The sequence below is a fragment of the Odocoileus virginianus genome, chromosome 14, assembly GCF_023699985.2.
Source record: "Odocoileus virginianus isolate 20LAN1187 ecotype Illinois chromosome 14, Ovbor_1.2, whole genome shotgun sequence".
In the NCBI taxonomy this organism is placed as follows: Eukaryota; Metazoa; Chordata; class Mammalia; order Artiodactyla; family Cervidae; genus Odocoileus; species Odocoileus virginianus.
The window spans coordinates 23,195,979-23,211,306 of NC_069687.1; the positions used below are offsets into that span (position 1 = coordinate 23,195,979).

The 15,328-nt window shown below is 33.8% G+C and overlaps 1 non-coding gene across 1 annotated transcript; it reads right to left on the reverse strand.

The window, feature by feature from the left end:
• Window positions 1-12,619: 12,619 nt before the first annotated feature.
• On the reverse strand, window positions 12,620-12,726 carry LOC139038328 (U6 spliceosomal RNA). The gene has a single exon (XR_011491321.1). It is a non-coding gene; the product is annotated as a U6 spliceosomal RNA (small nuclear RNA).
• Between the last annotated feature and the right edge of the window lie 2,602 nt (window positions 12,727-15,328).

Here is a 15,328-nt window from a genome sequence, read left to right on the forward strand (position 1 = left end):
ATTTTGACATATATTGAGAAATTCCAAAATAACCCAATTGATAAGATTATTTAAGTTCCCTGGTGAGGCATACGTTTGAATTATGAATGGCAAAAGATATCACCTTACCCTAAAATAGAAAAGCCGCAAAGAAAAAATAATAATAATCATTCAATACCCAGATACTTTGTCACCTGTTTGCACTGAGATTTATGGACTGAATTATTTTGCACATGTTTCTAAAAATCTTAATCTAAACAAACAACAAATACATAGATTTGACACAAAATATTTTGTTGCAGCTTATGAATCCTCTCTAAAGAACTGATCTGAAAATATGTCTATATTATTTATACTTAGCACATTTTTGTCAATATTGCAATTTTTGCTCCATTTTTCACAACAATGAGAGCTAATTGCAATTCATGTCAGATTCTAAGTTGAAACATGGATGTTTGGGGAGGATAAGAAATCATGACCATTCTCTTCTCTGTGCATCTTTTGAGAATCAAAATAGGTCACTTGAATTTTATCAGGTTGACTTACTATAAAAATAGTTTTACAGATATAGTGTGTTTCAGCTGTTATAGACTTTTGACATAATATGGATATTCAACATTTAAATATATTCCAAAGACTCCCCCAATTATGTTTGCCACTGTATAATCTTTCTGCTGTTTTGATATTGTTTTACAGGGATTACATGAGATATGGCATATAGAGGCCTTAAAAAAGAGGGCTGATTGTTCAGTACTCAATTACTTTAGTCATTATTAATGTCATTATGATATACTCCTCCTTGATTATTTTAAACATGTTTTTTGCAGTATATTCCTTATTTGTGTTCAATGGGTAATTTTGCATCTTTTTAATTTTACATTGTATAACATTTTATATTGCTATATAATCTCTCATAATGATATGAATTCTCACATTCTTGAGTGACTATAATGCTTTTTGTGATTTTCAGTTTTATCACTTTGTGTTTATGTGTTTATTTGCTGTGAATTTATTGTTCCTGGATAATATCCTTTCCAGGAGGTGGCTCTGGCTCATTTCCTGTGTGTGAGCGCCTGTGGGTTTGTTATGTTAATTTGTCCTGATCTTAAAAAATAGTCTCCTGCTTTGAATCGATTTTTCCATTGGATCAGCATGGTGAGGACTGGGTGACATGTTTTCCTGCAAACATGGCTAAGGTTGAAAAAAGTTAGCTTCATCCTCTTTAGTGCATAATCCTTCTTTGACTGACAACAGGAAGTCCAGACCTGGCTCTGACGTACTCTCAGGAAGTAGCCCCAGATTGTATCGAAAATGGCTTTCAAACCGCAGCCCTGAATGTCTGCCTTTGATGATCTGCACAGTATCCATTTTACAACTTTATTTCTCTGACATTCAGTGTTACATATTTCCTTTCTGTTCTAGTTCTGGAGGTTTTTCTTTGTTACCTTTGAATCTGGGAATATATTTTAAAGTATTTTAAATGCATTCCAATTATGCTAATGTGCTTGGATCAGTAAGATATATCTTAATATGTGTTCAATCCCCTGCCTTGACCTTGAAGCTGATAAGTGTTTTCATTTTTTAATAATCAGACATATCAAGAATTCACATGGCCTGTGAGTAGCAAACATGAAGCACAATTACAATGGTAATTCAAGAAATTGTAAGATCTATCTCAAATTTATTGACTGCTGTGAAGTATTAGGTTTAATGTCAAGACGTGGGCAAAACTGAATTTTAAAGAACTTAGTAATGAAATCGCTTTTTAGTGTTCTGTGACTAATCAATTTTTAATGTACTACATCTGGAAAAAATGGATAATAATATCAATAATGTCAGTAATAAAAACACCTAATGCTTACTGAGTGCTGATTAGGTGCTATATACTCTACTGACTGTTTCACATTTATCTCCTTTAATTCTTATAGCCATCATTTCAGGAGTTATTTCTATTATACCTATTCCACAGATGAAGAAACTGAGTGCAAAAAGTTAAGTAGTTTTCCTGAGGTTGAATAGTCATATGTTGAGTATCCAGAATTCAAACTTAGCTTGATTTTAGAACTTATAGCTTTACCATCTTTCTGACAACTTAATTTAATATTGAATCATATTGATTATAATGCTGATTTATTATATATGTTGTTTAAAATAGATCTTATTCATGATTCCAAGACTAGAGTGACACAGCCTTGCACACAGAATCAGATTCTCTGTCAAAAGTTGAGACTGAAATTAGGATTACTTTTAACTTCAGGTGATCTATAGGCCACATGGATTATTTTCTATATAACAGTCACATAAATTATGTTTTAATTTTCTATAAAAATTTCTGAAAACTAAGTGTGCAATGAGCATTGCTGTCTTGGAAAAATAGTTTCATTGAACAATGTTAGAAAATAGAAATAGTAGTGGAAAGAGGTGCTGTTAAGAGATACCATTTATCAAAGGCTGTTTAGGGCAGTTTTTAGCCTTTTCTATAGATAAATGACATTAAACATACCCAGTTGTCAGAGTGCCATTGTGTGGTGAATATTCTGACTGTGAGAGTTTTCCAAAGCCTGAGACTAACCATACTAGCATTTAGATGGAGGCGTCACTGTCCACCAGAGGAGGTTAGCATGCTTTTTGTTTGCTTGACATAAATCTCTGAGCAACAACAAATGAACCTCTATCCCAGCTGCTTTTCGAATGCAAGCTTTGTTCCTTTTGGTATTTCTAAGGCAGATGCATCACATGAAGGGGTGGGAAGAGAGATTGAGGACTCACAAAACATTTTTGAAGTGAATATTTCTCTCTTAAAGACACAGACTTAAAGACCACAACTGTATTGCATCAGTAACTCAAATATTCTTGAGTTTTTAATTATAGACATAAGTCAAGAAATGTATAATTACTAAAATTTAATGATTCTCATTAAATGTAATTTTAATGGAATTCGTTTGGAAGATTTTCAGTAGTTTTGATTTTTTCTTTATAAAATGGTCCATAGTTTTTGTTAACTACTATGTATTCTACCTGATATATATATATATATATATATATATATATATATACTCCATATATATGTATATGTATGTGTATTTACACATCCATATGATTTTAATAAAACACTGAATCTTTAATCTGACAAATACAAAAGGAGGAATGTTCTATACACTGCTACTTGACCCACTATAGTATTCTTCCTGAGAAATCCCATGGACAGAGGAACTTGGTGGGCTACAGTCCATGGGGTCACAAAGAGTCAGATATGACTCAGTGACTAACACTTTCACTTTCACTGCTACTTGACTGTATTCTTTTGCTGGTTATGATAATTTTCATCTGTTTCTGAAAATCGTTCCATTATACTGTCATATCAATGATGAACAGCAACAGTTTTACCTGCCCCTTGCCAATTATTACATTTCTAAATTTACCCCTCTTTTAATATACATTAATAAGTGCAAAAGAATGATAAACGGGCACATATCCAGCACCTATTATTGTTTTGGTCCTGGCTTTAGTGGTTATATCCAGGTGTATCATTGTTCCACTATTGTGTATAATGATAGCTTTTGGCCTGTATGTGCATCATCTCATTGAGGTAGTTCCTATTGATTTTTGAATGTCTTTCTGTAGTATACTTGTTGAATTTTGTCAAATGCCTTTTCATTGTTTGCAAAAAAAGATATTTCCTCATTAGATTTATTAAAATGAGGAATATTTGCTATTTATTTTCCACCCTTGAACACTTTTTGTATTTCTGGGATAAGCTAATTTAATCTTGTTTTAGCAGTCTGCTAAATTCTATTTACAAATGCAAATTTTTTAAAAAAATTAATCTCAGTGATTGAGGTTGATATGTAGTTCCTTCTTTTAGGGGACAGTCCTTATTAGGTTTGAGTGAAAATATTATACATGATTTAAAAATAATTTTGTTTCTTTAACTTAACCCTCTCTAGATCTAGAATATGTTATCACAAATTAAAAACTTCATTTTTAATGGCTGAGTAATATTCTGTTCTGCATATGTTTGTGAGTGTGTGTGTATACACCACATCTTTATCTATTTGCCTACCAGTAGGCACATAGGTTGCTTTTTATCTTGACTAGAAGGTGCAATGAATGTTAGGGTGCATAATTCTAAGAGAAATAAAAAATAACAGACTGAGAAAGATAAATACTGCATGATTACACTTATTAACTGTTACTTGCTCCGTCATGTCTGACTCTTTGATGACCCCATGAGATGTAGCCTGCCAGGCTCCTCTATCCACGGGATGTCCCAGGCAAGAATACTGGAGTGGGTTGCCATTTCCTTCTCCAGGAGATCTTCCCGACCCAGGGATCAAACCCAAGTCTCATGCTTTGCAGGCAAATTTTTTATTGTCTGAGCCACCAGGGAAGCCCCAATCTCTTACATGTGGAATCTAAATAAATAAATACAACAAACAAAATATAAACACATACATACATACAGAGAACAAATGAATGGGTGATAGAATAGTAAGGGATGAAAGGGTATGAGAGACAGGTAAAGAGGATTAAGAGGTATAAATCTCCAGTTGTATAAGTCATGGGATGTCATATACAGATAAGGAACACAGTCAATAATATTGTAATAATTTTAATATTGGGACAGATTATTATTAAAGTTATTACATATCATGATCATTTCATAGTATATGCAAGTGCCAAATTCATAGGTAATATGCTAAAGTTAGCATAATATAGCTGTATGCCAACTACATTTCAATACCAAACAGTTTAAAACTCCCTTCTTTTTTGAAAGTATTAATCAAACATTTTTAAAGTATTAATCTGAAAATTGACTTGTCTGATCTTCAAATGCTTATTTGAATGCTCAGGTAAAATTGCAAGGGATTTGAAGAACTTAGTTCTTTCAAATATTCTGTATTTTCTCATTGTAAATAAGCCTGTTAAAAGTCTTCGTAACAAATATTTCTAGACCATTACTCAGTTTTTGCAATTTTTAAAAATATTTTTGTGTAGAGTTAAATTATTTTAACACTTTACCTTTTATATTTTAACCAATTCTTTGGTGGTTATTTTTATCTTTATAGAGATATTTATTGACTCATGAGATTATCCATCAGTTTATCTATTATTTTTTCAAATAATAATTAACATTTTAAAATGTTATTAGTATTTTCTTGTTTTTAAAATAGTAACATAAAAATATATTTTTTATTAATTTTGAGCTTTTAAAAATTGAGTGACAGTTATTTTGAACTTTGATCCATACTAATTTTATGTTTTCTCTCTATAAGCAGCTAATGAAATATACAAAGTAATATATAATACAGTCATACAGTCTTTGTATAGCATCTATACTATACTACATATTATAGTGGATTATATGCTATACTATGGAATATAGATACTACATATCATAATGGACATTTATATAGTTATATATGTATGTGTGTATATATAGTGTTACATATGTATACCTATAGATACATATTTACAGTAAAGTGTTAACTCACTGAGGGCTTGGGGGCTCAAACTCTGCCATTCCAAAGAAAAGACTCATCTTTAAACCATTCTGGGAGATGTGTTATGAACCCTTGGAATTCTGCCTGATAAGAGTGACTTTTAAGAGTGTCTGTTCTTCTACATATGGGGTCTTTGACTATGCCATATAGTTTGTGGTAACAATGCAAGTAATGGTGAGTGTTTATTTTTGTTCAGCTGTGGTCTCAGCTCTGCTTTATCAGCTCTCTGCAGAGAGGGGAGGGTGAGAGATGAACACTAAACAGTTAAGCCATGGGGAAAGGACAACTGAATGCTCATGACTGGTTTCTCTCTAAGTCATATGCACCTTTGTCTTTGCTCATTTAAATTTGTGTCCTTTCACTGTAATAAACTATAACCATGAATATAACAACTTATCTGAGTTCCATTAATCTTTCTAGTTAATCATTGAATGAGTATAATCTCTGACACAATATATGATATATACATACACATTTTTCTTTTTCTATCAACTTTTCTGTCTTCTCCCTTGCCGGAGCCTGCCGGCAAACGAACTGGTCGAGAACGCAATTACCAGAGTACCTGAGAAAAATAAGACTTAGACAGACTTAGAAAGACTTAGACAGACTTAGAAAGATGGGGTTGAGAGGGACAGAGTCAGCTTGCGTCCGACTCTGCCAACTTTATTGAAGAATACCACACCTATATATATGCTAACAGGAGTTACTATTAGATCAAAGGTTTGCACATGTGCAGAGCTACAGGCACAGATGTTTTAAATTCCTCCACTTAAGATCAATAAAGCATCACCCTAGCGCCCAACATGATTAAGATCAATAGAACATTAACTAGATAGAAAACAGGCTTCAATCATGACGAGTTTATCAGCACCAGGAAAACAGGTGAAAGATCGCTACAGCAATTTCCTTGAGGGAGGTGAGAAAGGCCAACCTGTGCTTTAATAAATCAGGGGTGGCGGGACAGAGAGGGACCTCTTGATCTCTCTCAGAGCCAAGAAGGAGCCTGAGCAGTCAGGCTGGCTCCCCGCACTCCCTCTGTTGTCTGTCTCCTACCACTCAATTTTAGTCAAAGTAATTATTGTTCTCTGTGTTTACCTTCGTACTTTAAATATAATTATAATCTTCTTCATTTGCCATATTTGCATAACTTATGGCTTCCAACTATTAAAGAAAAATAAGTAATTATATTTTATGGTCTATTTTCTATTTATATTCTATTTCATTTTATATATATTATTTAGACACTGATTGGAAAAAATGCACATTTTATTGTCATACTTACACCACATTAGTTTTCATCTTAGCTCTGCAGTTAAATATACCAACACTTACTTCTGGTCTTTTTTTTTTTTTTTTTCATTTATTTTTATTAGTTGGAGGCTAATCACTTCACAATACCACAGTAGGCCTGTCATACATTGACATCAACCAGCCATGGATCTATACTTCTGGTCTTTTGTTGCAGTTTCACAGGTTATCTTTATTGGGAGACAATTTAGATTTCAAGAGTTTTCTTCAAGAGAGCTCATTGGAATAATATTTCTTGGTATAATTTTATAGAATTATTAAATTTATATTTGAATATAGCCTGTCCAAATAAAAATTATTACTGTCTTCCTTTTATTCACCAAATATCCTGTAGATAGTGCTGAGTTTTCATTTAACTTTATTGTGTGGAAGCCTGGGTTCTTGTTCTACTTTAAAACAGCTTGGAAAACTTCGCTTGACTCTCCAAAGTGTACTTTTCTTATACTTAATTACCATAAACTTAATTAGGATATGCTTGATGTGGGCAACTGTCTTTGACTTGTCGTGGTCCCATTGAATGTCTGTGTCCCATTTGCTTAGGATTGGCATGCCCAAAGGAAAAGAACAAAACACAAAACAAAAGGAAGTAGAATATAAACTTTTCTGACATTATTAAGGAAGTTAGACCTTTCTAAATCTGTACTATTTAGGCTAAATTTCTTAGAATCAGAAAAATATATCCTAGCAACTTAGTGCTTTGTGTTATTTTTTACTTTGAATTTTATTTTTTCAGTTTTATTTTCCTCCTACTGTCTCATCTTCTTCTTTAACCACCATTTCTTCATTTTTTTGTTTTTCTTCTTTGTATTGTTGTGTAATTTTTTACAAAATTTTATTAGGCAATATTTGGCTATATTGTGTGTGTGGGGGGGAATGAAGCATTCATTACTGTTTGTGTTAAAACAGCTATTGTTTTGGTTTAAAGTTTTGACACAGGTATACTGGTTTCACCAGTTAACATGTACTTTGGACAGTGGGGTTGTAAACTGCAGACTCTTTAAGGAATATCAATACTCAACTGGAGACCATTTACTTAGAGATTATCTCTCAAGTAGGTTAAATAAGACACTTCCTTAGACAGTTACCAGTATTAATCAATGACATTGATCAATGAAACAAATTTCATTCAGATTTATTAGGAAATTAAATCCAAGACAATTTGAAAAAATAATCATTAATCAAAGGATAAAAGAATTTACCTAACATACTTCAAAACAGATAGCTTAAATTGAGCTTCTCAAATCACTTTTAAAAATCATTAAAAGTAAAAATATTTTAAAATATTAAATGAAAAATATTTAATATATAAAAATTATTATAAAGTGTATAAATGTTCTCCACCATGCACTTTGTAAACATAGCTAGCTGCTCCTATGCCCAAGTCTTGACACTAACATTAACTGAAATTGTCCTGTACTGATATTGTATTCTGCTGTCTTTGTTCTGATAAATTCAAATGAAAATAATTTGCATTTTAATCCTATAAAGTGTAATATTGAAATTTGCTCTTGACACAATGAAAGTGTGAAGAAATAATTTAATTTAAATAAATAGATTATTCCATTTAATATGTAAACTATGCATCATTGCCAAGTAAAAGGCAAATGACATTATTCCACAATCTATGAACAGAGATTCTTGTGGTGTTCCAAATAGCAAAAAGCAATGATAGAACAAACTAATTGCACAGAATAGACATTCAAATAAAAATGAGCTGATAGTCTCTGATTTCCTGTTTACTCATGCCCACTTCTTAAACTCACATAAGTGTATTGATAAATATTTCATTTGTTGGTACTACTTATAGTTTGTGATAGAAAACAACTTCTAAGTGACTTAAGCAAAGCAGGAAGTTTAGTGATTCGTGAATCTAAAAGTTCCAGAGGTGCATCTGATGTGAAGAATGCTGGAATCTCAACATCATAAATGTCATCAGGATAATGTGTTTTTTAATCCTTTAGTTCAATTTCAAATGTGTTGGCTGTAGTGTCAGAGAAAGTTAGGCTCACATTATACAAAAGACTATCACCAGTAGATTCAGAGAAGAAAATAAAAGAAAAAATTAAAAAAAATATATAATATTCTATTCAAAATAATCAGTCTCACTTTTGACCAAATTGATTTATCAGACCATGACTAAACCAGGATATGTTCCCAGAGGAAAAGAGGACATTTAAGGGTAAGATCTAGATAATAGATTATCAGTTCAGTTCAGTCGCTTAGTCGTATCCAACTCATTGTGACCTCATGAATCGCAGCACACTAGGCCTCCCTGTCCATCACCAACTCCCAGAATTTACTCAAACTTGTGTGCATCGAGTCGGTGATGCCATTCAGTCATCTCATTCTCTCTTGTCCCCTTCTCCTCCTGCCCCCAATCCCTCCCTTGTTGATTTTCCAACAAGTCAAATCTTCGCATGAGGTGGCCAAAGTATTGGAGTTTCAGCTTCAGCATCAGTCCTTCCAATGAACACCCAGGACTGATCTCCTTTAGGATGGACTGGTTGGATCTCCTTATAGTCCAAGAGACTCGCAAGAGTCTTCTCCAACACCACAGTTCAAAAGCATCAATTTTTCGGCGCTCAGTCTTCTGCACAGTCCAACTCTCACATCCATACATGACCACTGGAAAAACCTTAGCCTTGACCAGATGGACCTTTGTTGGCAAAGTAATGTCTCTACTTTTTAATATGCTATCTAGGTTGGTCATAACTTTCCTTCCAAGGAGCAAGCATCTTTTAATTTCATGGCTGCCATCACCATCTGCAGTGATTTTGGAGCCCAAAAATAAAGTCTGACACTGTTTCCGCTGTTTCCCCACCTATTTCCCATGAGGTAATGGGACCATATGCCATGATCTTAATTTTCTGAATGTTGAGCTTTAAGCCAACGTTTTCACTCTCCTCCTTCACTTTCATCAAGAGGTGTTTTAGTTCCTCTTCACTTTCTGACATAAGGGTGGTGTCATCTTCATATCTGAGGTTTTTTATATTTCTCCCAGCAATCTTAATTCCAGCTTGTGCTTCCTCCAGCCCTGTGTTTCTCATGATGTACTCTGGACATAGGTTAAATAAGCAGGGTAACAATATACAGCCTTGATGTATTCCTTTTCCTATTTGGAACCAGTCTGTTCTTCCATGTCCAGTTCTAAATGTTGCTTCCCCACCTGCATACAGATTTCTCAAGAGGCAGGTCAGGTGGTCTGGAATTCCCATCTCTTTCAGAAATTTCCAGTTTATTGTGATCCACACAGTCAAAGGCTTTGGCATAGTCAAAAAAAGTAGAAGCAAATGTTTTTCTAGAACTCTCTTGCTTTTTAGATGCTCCAGCAGATGTGGGCAATTAGATCTCTGGTTCCTCTGCCTTTTCTAAAACCAGCTTGAACATCTGGAAGTTCACGGTTCATGTATTGCTGAAGCCTGGCTTGGAGAATTTTGAGCATTACTTTATTAGCATGTGAGATGAGTGCAATTATGCTATAGTTTGAGCATTCTTTGGGATTGCCTTTCTTCGGGATTGGAATGAAAACTGACCTTTCCCAGTCCTGTGGCCACTGCTGAGTTTTCCAAATTTGCTGGCATACTGAGTGCAGCACTTTCACAGGATCATCTTTCAGGCTTTGAAATAGCTCAACTGGAATTCCATCACATCCACTAGCTTTGTTGGTAGTGATGCTTTCTAAGGCCCACTTGACTTCACATTCCAGGATGTCTGGCTCTAGGTGAGTGATCACACCATCATGATTATCTTTGTTGTGAAAATCTTTTTTGTACAGTACTTCTGTGTATTCTTGCCACCTCTTCTTAATATCTTCTGCTTCTGTTAGGTCCATACCACTTCTGCCCTTTATCAAGCCCATCTTTGCATGAAATGTTCCCTTGGTATCTCTAATTTTCTTGAAGAGATCTCTAGTCTTTCCCTTTCTGTTGTTTTCCTCTATTTCTTTGCACTGATCACTGAGGAAAATGATAGATTGGCTTGAATCATTGAAATCAGAGTGAGAGAGTGTTTCATCAAAATAGAAGCTGGAGGAAAAGGTGGCATGAGCTGATCGGCCCAAACAATATACCAAAAAATTAAATATTCCTTGAGAAGTATTAATGGAGTGACATTTTTGCTTCAGTACAACATTCTAGATATCAAACAGATTGCTTCTTCAGTTCAGTTCAGTCGCTCAGTCGTGTCTGACTCTTTGTGACCCCATGAACCACAACACCCCAGCTCTCCCTGTCCACCAACTCCCAGAGTCCACCCAAACTTATGTCCATTGAGTCAGTGATGCCACCCAACCACCTCATCCTCTGTTGTTCCCTTCTCCTCCTGCCCCTCAATCTTTCCCAGCATCAGGGTCTTTTCAAATGAGTCAGTTCTTCGCATCAGTTGGCCAAAATTTTGGAGTTTCAGCTTCAACATCAGTCCTTCCAATGAATATTCAGGGCTGATTTCCTTTAGGATGGACTGGTTGTATCTCCTTGCAGTCCAGGTGACTCTCAAGAGTTTTCTCCAACACCACAGTTCAAAAGTATCAATTCTTCAGTGCTCAGCTTTCTTTATAGTCCAACACTCACATCCATTCATGACCTCTGGAAAAACCATAGCCTTGACTACATGGACCTTTGTTGAGAAAGTAATGTCTCTGCTTTTTAATATGATGTCTAGGTTGCTCATAACTTTCCTTCCAAGAAGTGAACGTCTTTTAGTTTCATTGCTGCAATCGCCATCTGCAGTGACTGCCATAAGGGTGGTGTCATCTGCATATCTGAGGTTATTGATATTTCTCCCAGCAATATGATGCCAGCTTGTGTTTCCTCCAGCCCAGAGTTTCTCATGATGTACTCTGCATATAAGTTAAAACTTCAAAGGCTATCAAATTATTGGTTATATCAGCATTGTTAATCTAGCAATATTTATTATTCTGCAAGGAAAATGATTAATATTTGTTAATGTGATGTTTTATCATCCTTAAAATTTAAAAAGAAATAAAATTAACTAGCAAATGTATAAATTACAAATGTGCATTTTTCCTATTAAGTCCAGACTGGGGAATTGAACCAAGCAAGAAAGTACCATTTATAATATCAAAATAATATGCTTTATTTGACCTGTATGATTTTGATTTTTGTTGTATGTAATTTATCCATTAGCTTTAAATAAAAATTGATTGAAAGTTAGGATTTAAAGAACAAGTTAGTGGTATGTAATTTAAATCCTATCAATAGTATTGACAACATGAATGCACCTTGAAGATATCATGCTAAGTGAATGAGTCAGAAAGAGGAAGAAGAAGACAAATACTGCATAATCTCACTTATATGTGAAATATCAAAAAGTCAAATTTGTATAAATGGAATAAAATTGTTGTAACAGGAGTTTCAGGATGGAGTATATGGGGAGATGTTAGTTAAAGACTATAAACTTTCATTTAGAAGACAAGTAAGTTCTGAGAATCTAATGCACAGCATTTTGATTATAGTTAACAGTAATGTATCATATACTTGAAGATTGAGAGTACATCTTAAAAGTTCTCATTACACCAATAATGCTGTAATCAACCTAGGAGTGCCTATATTTCCTTGATATCCTGTTCTCCTTTTTTTTTTTCTCTTTAAGTTATAACTAGAATTTCTTGACCATATGGTAGATCTATTTTTAAATTTTGAGTATACTCAGCAATGTTTTCCACAGTGGTTGAACCAATTTGTCTTAATGGTGCTGGGAAAACTGGATCAACACAGAACAGTGAGATTGCACCCCTATCAGACACTGAACAGACATTTTTTTTTTTTTGGAAGGGAGACAGGAGTTGCTTTTTTATTGACTTGGTCGTAAAAAATATGGAATGCTTCACAAATTTGCGTGTCATCCTTGCACAGAGGCCATGCTAGTCTTCTCTGTATCATTCCAATTTTAGTATATGTGCTGCCTAAGCGAGCACTGAACACACTCTAACTTGAAATGAATCAGAGACTTAAATGAAACAAGATGCTTGTGAATGAGGCAATCTTAGATAACACACCACAAGATGAAGGTGACTTCCTTACTATATCACACCAAACAAGCAGACCTCTGAGTTGAGCACAGAGTAGCCAAAACATGACCCATTTAATAATCTGGGAACAACTTAAATACTTGTTTTCAGTTTTGGTGTGGTGAGACACTCTGTAATAGATAACTCATACACTTTTAGAAGTGAGACTTTTGTCAAAATTATTTTTTAAAGTTATCTGCAATAAACACAAGTAACAAAAGGTATAAAGGATATGAGATACAAAGTTTATTTTTAGAGTCACAGATTTATAAAGCAATTTGACAACTACTTATGCATTTATATATTCATTTAAATTGATACTCTATTTTTATATCTTTTCTTCACCTATTTAATATACTGTTATGAAGTAAATACTTAAGTTGATTTTTCCTTTCATACATCAGTCATTCATTTATAGGTAATTATAAGCATATTTTCAATTATAAAGTAGAATATAAGTTTATTGAGTAATGACTGACAGAGCTTAAAATAAAACATGGGGAAAAAAATGACAGTTTTAAATAGTAGGAAATAAGTGTTCAAATCAATCTTACAGCCTGATGAACTTGATTAATGTGTAGTTGCTTTTCAGTAGATTTGCAAAAGGAAATCTTATTGGGGGCTGGAGAAATTGTAAGCCCAATGTCAGGATCTATTTGGCTTTAAGAAATTTAGATTAAAAATACTGTCTGGCTAATGAAAGTGATTGTCTTTAAGTTCTCACCAAATGCATTATTTTTTAAAAAGTGTTGTGATAGCCACAAATGTTGGTGTTGAATAGAAACAAATTGGCTAAAAATACAGCAACTGTTTGGTACACTGAGAATATCTTTTTAATGTTTCCATGAAAATTTAAAAAAAGAATTTTTATTAATACAATTGCATAATTTCACATTAATAAAATATAAAATAAAATAAAACATATTAATATTTCAAATAACATTTCCACACCATGGATTAGGAGACCATTTTAATGTTACACCCAGATGCTAAAGATGTGAAATGGAATGGAATAGAATGTATTTTATCTCAAACTACGCATAAATTTTCATCAAACTTCATCTACATTTACTATATATGTCTCTGAGTGTGTGTGTTTGCATATGCTTATGTCATTTTAACACAAACTATCTTATTGTGGATTTCACCAATAGTGCAACACATTGAGGCACATGTTCTTTCATTTCCAGTAACCCAACACACGCAAAAATTTCACATTTTAGTACACAGAAACTCACAATGAACTCCATAGAGGAGAAACTGCACTAGCTATATTTTCTGAACACCAGGTTAGAAAGTAACAACAAAAATATAACCTCAATGCTCATGTAATAAAACTTGGTCATTTCTAAATTTGAAGAAAAAAAAAAACTCATAAAAGTTGTTGGATCTGAGAAAAATAAATATCCAGGTGTTTACAACTTTGAATTAGTAATCTGTTCAAATATATAGGATATCACTAATCCTAAATCAGAGGAAATAAATACCAGTGTTTCACTATCATAAAGTATAATTTAAGATTTAAGAAAATTAACAAATTAAATTTATTAGAGTTTAGTAAATTTAAACTAGACACAAGATAGCAAAAAGAAAAGACATACTCATTTGAATGCAGAGTTCCAAAGAATAGCAAGGAGAGATAAGAAAGGCTTCCTCAGTGATCAATGCAAAGAAATAGAGGCTAACAATAGAATTGGGAAGACTAGAGATTTCCTCAAGAAAATTAGAGATATCAAGGGAATATTTCATGCAAAGATGAGTACAATAAGGGACAGAAATTATATGGACCTAGCAGAAGCAAAAGATATTAAGAAGAGATGACAAGAATACACAGAACAACTATACAAAAAATATCTTCATGATCCAGATAACCATGATGGTGTGATCACTCACCTAATGCCAGACATCCTGGAACGTGAAATCAAGTGGGCCTTAGGAAGAATCATTACGAACAAAGCTAGTGGATGTGATGGAATTCCAGTTGAGCTATTTCAAATCCTAAAAGATGATGCTGTGAAAGTGCTGCACTTAATATGCCAGCAAACTTGGAAAACTCTGCAGTGACCACAGGACTGGAAAGCATCAGTCTTTATTTCAATCCCAAAGAAAGGCATTGCCAAAAAATGTTCAAACTACTGCACAATTGCACTCATCTCACACAGTGGCAAACTAATGCTCAAAATTCTCCAAGCCAGTCTTCAACAGTATGTGAATAGTGAACTTTCAGATGTTCAAGCCAGATTTAGAAAAGACAGAGGAGCCAGATATCAAATTGCCAATATCCGCTGGATCATTGTAAAAACAAGAGAGTTCCAGAAAAACATCCACTTCTGCTTTATTGAATATGCCAAAGCTTTTGACTGTGTGGATCACAACAAACTGTGGAAAATTCTGAAAGAGATGGGAATACCAGACCACCTGACCTGCTTCCTGAGAAATCTGTATGGAGGTCAAGAAGCAACAGTTAGAACTAGACTTGGAACAACAGACCGGTTCCAAATCAGGAAAG